We start from the raw sequence: 7,673 nt of genomic DNA on the forward strand, positions 1-7,673 counted from the left end.
TTGGTACACTAAGCTCACTTTGTTTTCCTCCTTCTTCTGATCTGGTTTAACTCCTTTATAATAACCGTAAATAACTCAAAAAGAAAGGACCTCAATCAATCACTTTAAACCATATTCAATTATTAAGAGTCTAGCCTGAAAGTACATGTGATGAAAATAAACAGTGCAAACTCATCACATTCAATTTAGTTTTCTCAAACTATATAGGTCCCTTGTGTAAGTTATTTTGCAGAAAAAAAATATAACTGTGTCTTAAGGGGAAATAAAAAGTAATTTGCACATTATACAGAACTCACTTTCAGTACATAGACTGAGTACAACATTCTGCTTATACTGTGTAGCAATTCATAAACACATATGTTAATATAAAACTATATAGTGAGAAAATGACCAGGTTAGGAAAAAGTTTGTAACAAATTTAAGTTTTACTGCTGAGAATTAAACAAAAAATATATCTGAAATAATGAAAGATAGTTCTGGGTACAATGCAGCTCAATGTAAGATTATTAAGTACTGATAGAGTACTATTGTCCATGTTCAGGTCTCTGTTGACTTGAATATAATGATACTCTTAAGGCTTTAGTGAGAATACATCAAAAATTTAGGAAATTTTAAATCGAAGAACAAATTCAGTGATCTACTTCAATGGTAAGGGAGTATACTTATCAATGAGCTAAACCTCCCAGTCTGCAAAATATTTATCTTCAATCCTACACTTAGTAGACTTACCCAATTTCAACATAAGAGCACTAGAAATAGGAATTGGAAATGAATTTCACTCTCAATCCTGCTCCACTATTCAACAAGTTAGCAACTAATCCTGTCTAGGCGTCAATATCACTTTTCCCTTTTCTCCTCATTTCTCTCAACAACACCTCAGTCCTGTTGTAAGGTCCCGATCCAAAATGCTGACCAGTTTTTTTGTCTCCACAGATGTTGCTTGACAAGCTGAGTTGATTTCTTTTCTTCAAATTCCATTATCAGTGTCTACTTTACCACTTTGCAGTTTAACTTTCTCTCAGCCTTCACTGTAAATTTATTCTACAACTCACCCTCTTCATTTCTTTAAGGTAGAGAATTCCAAAGATTCACAATTCTCTAAGAGAAAGGTACCTCCTCATCTTAACTCGACTACCACTAATTCGGCATTGATGCCCCCAGTTCTGAAAAAACTCTTTAGGGAAAGTATCTCTCAACATCTATCCTGTTAACCTAATTCAGAATCTTCCATGTCTCAATATTTTATCTTCTCATTATTCTATACTCCAGTGTATATAGGCCAAGTCCAAACTGTCTATCTTCATAAATCAACCTGTCAGGTGGAACTCAATCTAGCAAACCTTCTCTGCATAGCATCCAAAGTAAACACATCCTTCTTTAAATATGGAGACCAAAATTACATGCATTAACTCCAGGTGCAGACACAGCAGTGTTCTGTAAGTTTGCATTCATATTTTGTTTTTTTTTATTTTCTATAACTCTTAGAATAAAGGCCAACATTCTATTTGCCCTCCCAATCTTCACTTCTTGCTAATTTCTTATGTTTCATGCAATGACTTACAAATTCTTTGCACTACAGTCTTTATAGAATTTTTTTTCAAATTCCTTCCACCGCAGATCATTTTATGTTTTCCCACATTATACTCAAACTACCAACATCATATCCACTCATTTAAGAACCTATATCCCCTTCTTTATTTCCTCCCTATAACTTGATAACCCTCTTTTATGACACCATCAGTAAATCTGGCTCCTGTGCACTCAGACCCTTAATCCAAGTCAGAAGTGTAGAGTACAAGTAGTAAGACTTCAGCACTGATTCCTGCCACATCCCACTTGCAAATTTGAAAATGACCCATTTATGCCAACACTGCTTTCTTTTAGATGACCTCTCCCTTCTCCATGCCAGTGTTTTATGTCCAAAATAATCCATTCTTAGCCTATGTGTTAATCTTCCAGGTGGCACCTTCTTGAATTCCTCTTGGGAATCAAAATGTACTACAATTGCAAACTTCATACACTCCACTTGCTAAACCTTCAAAACTACCCATAATTTATCAAACTTGATTTCCTTTCCAGAAAACAATGTGCATTTGACTTTTCTTAAGATTTTTTAAATGTTCTTCAAGTACAGCCTTCTCAATGGATTCTTGTATTTTCCCAATGACACATATTGCTATATTTAGACTTTTGCTTCCTCTTTTCTCTCCCATTCCTGTCTTGAATAGTGTCTTTCCAATCCTCTGCAAACTTTCAAGTATCCAGGAAACATTGGTAGATTACATCAATGCATTCTTTATCTCCACAGCCAAGTTTTTCTGAACTTTGTCCATCCACTCCCAAGCAACCAACCAGCATCATTCCATGTTCTACCTGATCAGCTGCATGAACGGTTTCAACAGTTATTCAGATGGGACAGAACCCAGAAAGCCTTGTATCCCACAACATCTGTCAGAATCAATATCTTATTCACTGCATTGATCTTGCCTTGATGTGTTTCAATCATCACTGATGATCAGGTGATCTGTGAAGATGACTTCCTTTTTTTGAACTTCATTTTTCGCTGCTTCTCCCTGCTACTGCTCATTAAATTGTCCAGCTACTGGACTTTGTCTAACTATGCCTCTTCCTGCTTCTACTTCTTCAAAGATCAATTTGTCACCTGTTACAATATGTTAAATTTCCCTCTAATATTATTCCAATTCCAAATGACAATCTTCTCCAATGTTATTGAAACATTTTAAATATGACTTGTGAAGCTCCACATGCCAGAAACAATTCTTTGTAGCTGGCACCCTGAAAGTTGTTGCTCTACTCAAATTTGTGTAACCTTCCACAACAGTTTATTAAAACAAAAGGTGAACACAGGGAATCTAATAAAGAAAGGGAAATGGTAAAAATACTCAGCAAGCCAGGCAGCACTTATGGAGAAAGATTCAACTTAATATTGCAAATTGATAATCTAAAAGAGCAATTGTTCCCAATCAATGAAAGAATCACATGAATAAATGTGTTTCCTTCTCACATGTGGAATGAATACCTGTTTCCTCAGATTGAGAGGAAGTATCTAATGACCACAGATGAAGAGGGAGATCATGCGCAATGTCAGATCTACAGATGACCAGAAACAAACTGACCAAATAAAAGGCATCACTTTCACTGAGTGCCAGTCCTACCCTGGCCAAGGATCGAGTCAGACATGTTTCACCCAGAAAAGAAAATGTACCAGTTATTCATTATTCAAAATTTTGAGTGAAGACTTCTTAGTAAGAACGTAATCGTCGAAATTTATTCAGCATTCTAAATGACAGTTTGACAGATGTGGTGTCCTTAGGGTACTGATCATGAGTAATAGATCACAGTTCACAACAAACAGTTTGGTGAGTTTGTTTCCTTTCCACAGAGCGATGGAAAAGCAAAAGCACTGCATAGTTAATCAAGGCTGAATCATCAGAGTCAAACTTCCACCTTAGCATCTTAGCTTTCCACAGTAACACTCCCTGGGGAAGATATTCGGTCCTGGGCAGGGACATGCAGGATCAATTAATTAGAGCTGCATCCAGAGCCACAAGAAAGCCACTGAAAGAAGTTCTCAAAGGTGCAGGCAGGCATACTACTAGGACAGAAGCTTCAAAGACCTGTTCTCACTCAGAGTTGCATATTTGGTGAGGATGAACCATACATCAGACTGATACCAGACATAGCAGAAGATAGTGGTGATCAAATACATATATCACACCTCAAATTATACAATGTCAGAATGGAGGAGAGTTTCCCAAATTGAAAGAGGAGAGTCTGTCTAAGAAAAATCACTGAAGAGGCTTGCGTGGCAGAAACAGAATACTATTGTGTGCACTTTTAAAGCTACTGAACAAGCACATAGATTCTGGAATACTGCATCCAGCTGGTTCACGACTGGAAAGTGAATTCAGTTAATTCAAGTATCTCAAGGACATTATGCCAAATTAAAGGACTTTTCTATCTCCTCATTACTTTTTAGCTTTATTAAATGTAAACACTTCTCTTTCTTCTTAACGCCTTTACCCCTTTGCTTTATGTGACTAGCTACTTCAAGTGTAGCAAAGCACTTCAGGTAAGAATTATGCCACATGGCTTCCAGCTCTACTTCCAGCCTTCCAAATTTTACCCCAGAATGATCCTAGATATTTGCTTTCCATTGATTATTTCTCCCTCCATACTCTTTGCTCTGCCCTCACCTCTAAGCACAGGTATAGATGAGAACTCTCACTCTTTCCCCAGTTCCAGGCCTCACTGTCCACGGATTGCCATGATCCTTTCAGGTATGTTGTACTCCAGCAGTCTTGATGAAGGGTCTAGACCTGAAACGTTGTCTGTCCATTTCTCCCTGAGTTCGCTGCCCTATGCATTGAGTTCTTCCAGAATTCTGTGTGTGGCGAAGGACAAAACATTTGAGATAGAGATTGCTGGAAAGATAGTAGCTGACACTTTAAGCTTTCTCATAAATAAACTTTTAAATATCAATTCTTTCTAATATCTTGCAGAGTGAATAAGAGAGATCCTGGACACAAGGATAAATACCTGTGAACATATCCTTGTATCAGCCTAGAAATTAAAACATTGTCATTGTATTTGTGTTGCCGAAACAGCATTTCCATTGACTTTATTATAAAATGTGTTGTGTGCTGCTAACTTACTTTACCTGGATTGCTGCAAAAAGCTAACTCAAGCAATTTCAAGTCCAAATCCTTTTAATGATGAGCTAAACATTAACTTTTGACAGTCTGCTATTCTGATGCCATAAAGTGCTGAATCTTAATCCTTCAACATTGAACTTTTCTAGAAATTTCATTAATGTTTAATTTTCAGATTTGTTTTCCATTTTGTTTCTTTCTCCATCCACTTATCCAGCCTATTAATTTTATTTTTCATTTACTAAAAGAATTATTCTTGCTTGGTTACATGAAGCACACTTTTTAGAAATTGCTTACTTCAGAAATTTTGTTCCATTAAGAACAATGCATTGAATTTTGGAAATAGAATAGAATTAAGATGTTATTTCCTAATGCATTTAATATTAATTAACGTTACTTTCAAGAACATTGAGGCCAAGCATTATCAACAATAAAGGGGTACAGGCTGATCTAAATAACACAGCCACCTGACATTTTCAGCAACAGTAATGTATATTGGTGGTATAACTTCCAATGTAAGTAAAAACGTGTGCATATAGGAATTATACTCAATTTGTGCAACAGCATTTTATAATGTCTTCTCAGAGCCATAATAATTCATTGCTTTTATAATAGGATGGTATAGCAATATCTTTAAACAAAGTAAGAGCAGGACTTGAAGATAGCCGAGAGTTTCAAATCCTGAGGAATATTCAGTGAAAATGAAGACTATTTCATTTAGATAGATAGATAGATATACTTATTAATCCTGAGGGAATTTTGGTGTGTTATATAGTATGGAGCAACAAATGATTTCTCATTTGGTGAATTATTAACAAAAGTGTAAAGATTTTTCATGTTTGATATTTCTATTAATATCACTTTCAAAAGAAATGGTTACAATTTCACTCCAAATTATGAATAACAATTCTTTGCACATTTGCTGCACATTGCAATTAGTGGGATATTTAATCTCTGTATAGTTAATTTGATTTGTTATTTACATGAGAGAAATCAGATTATGTGCTACAAGGTACTTAGTATTCACAACGGCTTTCATATTTTCATTGCTGATTGTAACAAGTATTTCACTTGACTGTCTATGGGCTCATATTCTCTTGAATGTAAAGAGCATAAGTGACACCTGCTGTTAGAAAAGTGGTGCAACACCAAGGAAAAATATAAAACCTGCTTCTTTGAAGCAAATTCAGAATCAGAATCAGGGTTAATATCACCAGCGTATGCCATGAAATTTTTTAACTTTGCGGCAACAGTACAATACATGATACCTATAGAGATAAAAACTGAAAACAGTAAATATATATATAAAAATTTGTTAAATTAAGTAGTGCAAAAACAGAAACAAAGAAGTAGTGAGGTAGCGTTTATGAGTTCAATGTCTATTTAGAAATCGGATGTCAGAGGTGAAGAAGCTTTTCCTGAATCACAAAGTGTATGTCTTTAGGCTTCTGTACCTCCTTCCTGATGGTAACAATAAGAAAAGGGTATGTCCTAGGTGGTGGAAGGTCCTGAATGATGGATACAACAGGAATTCTGCAGATGCTGGAAATTCAAGCAACACACATCAAAGTTGCTGGTGAACGCAGCAGGCCAGATAGCATCTCTGACCTTCGTCAGGGTCTCGGCCTGAAACATCGACTGTACCTCTTCCTAGAGATGCTGCCTGGCCTGCTGCGTTCACCAGCAACCTGAATGATGGATGCCACCTTTCTGAGGCACTGCTCCTTGAAGATGCCTTGGGTACTACAGATGTTAATACCCATAACGGAGCTGACTAATTTTATGATTCTTTGCAGCTTACTTTGATCCTGTGCAGTAGCCCCAGATACCAGGCAGTGATGCAGCCAGTCTGAGTACTCTCCAGGGTACGTCTGTAGAAGTTTTGGAGTGTTTTAGGTGATGAACCAAGTCTCCTCAAACTCTTACGAAATAAGGCTACTGTCTTGTCTTCTTAATGGCTGTATCGATATGTTGGGACCAGGTTAGGTCCTCAGAAATATTGACACCCAGAAACTTGAAATTGTTCACTCTCTCCTCTTCTGATCCCTCCATGAGGATTCGTTTGTGTTTCCTCATCCATAATTGGTCCTTTGGTCTTACTGATGTTGAGTACAAGGTTGTTGCTGTGACTCCATTCAACTAGTTGGTATATCTCACTCTCATACACCCTCTCGTCTCCATCTGACGTTCTGCCAGCAATAGTTGTATCATCAGCAAGCTTATAGATGGAATTTGAGCTATGCCTAGCCACACAGTCATGGGTATAGAGAGAGTGGAGCAGTGGGCGAAGCACACATTCATGAGCTGTCCCAGTGTTGATTGACAGTGAGCTGGAGATGTTATTACCAATCTGCACAGTTTGTGGTCTTTTGGTTAGGAGGTCGAGGATCAAGTTGCAGAGAAAGGTACAGAGGCCCAAATTCTGTAGCTTTGCAATCAGGACCGCAGGCATGATGGTGTTTAACACTGAGTTATAGTCAATAAACAGCATCCTGCATTGTGTATTGTCCAGGTGATCCAAGGACACGTGGAGAGCCACTGAGATCGTGTCTGCCATAGACTTATTGTGCTGATAGGCAAATTGCAGTGGGTTCAAGCTGTTGTGAGACAGGTGTTGATTCTAGCCATGACCAACCTGTAGATGTGAGTGCTACTGGATAATACTTGTTAAGGCCGTTCACACTCCGCTTCTTAGGCACTGGTATAATTGTTGCGCTTTTGAAGCAGGTGGGAAATTCTGACTGTCGCAGTGAGAGATTGAGAGTGTCTTTGAATACCCCCGTCAATTGATTGGCACAAGTTTTGAGAGCCTAACCAGATACTCCATCAGGTTTGTCACCTTGTGAGGGTTCACTCTCCTGGAAGACAGCCTGGTGTCAGCCTCTGAGACAGAGATCACAGGGTCACTGGTTGCTGCAGGGATTATTTGAAAGCATAACAATATAATGTCAATACAGGATTAAACTATAAATTTAGTTTGTTGAAGTTGTTTTATCTTTC

Source organism: Mobula birostris, chromosome 2 (genome assembly GCF_030028105.1).
Source record: "Mobula birostris isolate sMobBir1 chromosome 2, sMobBir1.hap1, whole genome shotgun sequence".
Taxonomy (NCBI): Eukaryota; Metazoa; Chordata; class Chondrichthyes; order Myliobatiformes; family Myliobatidae; genus Mobula; species Mobula birostris.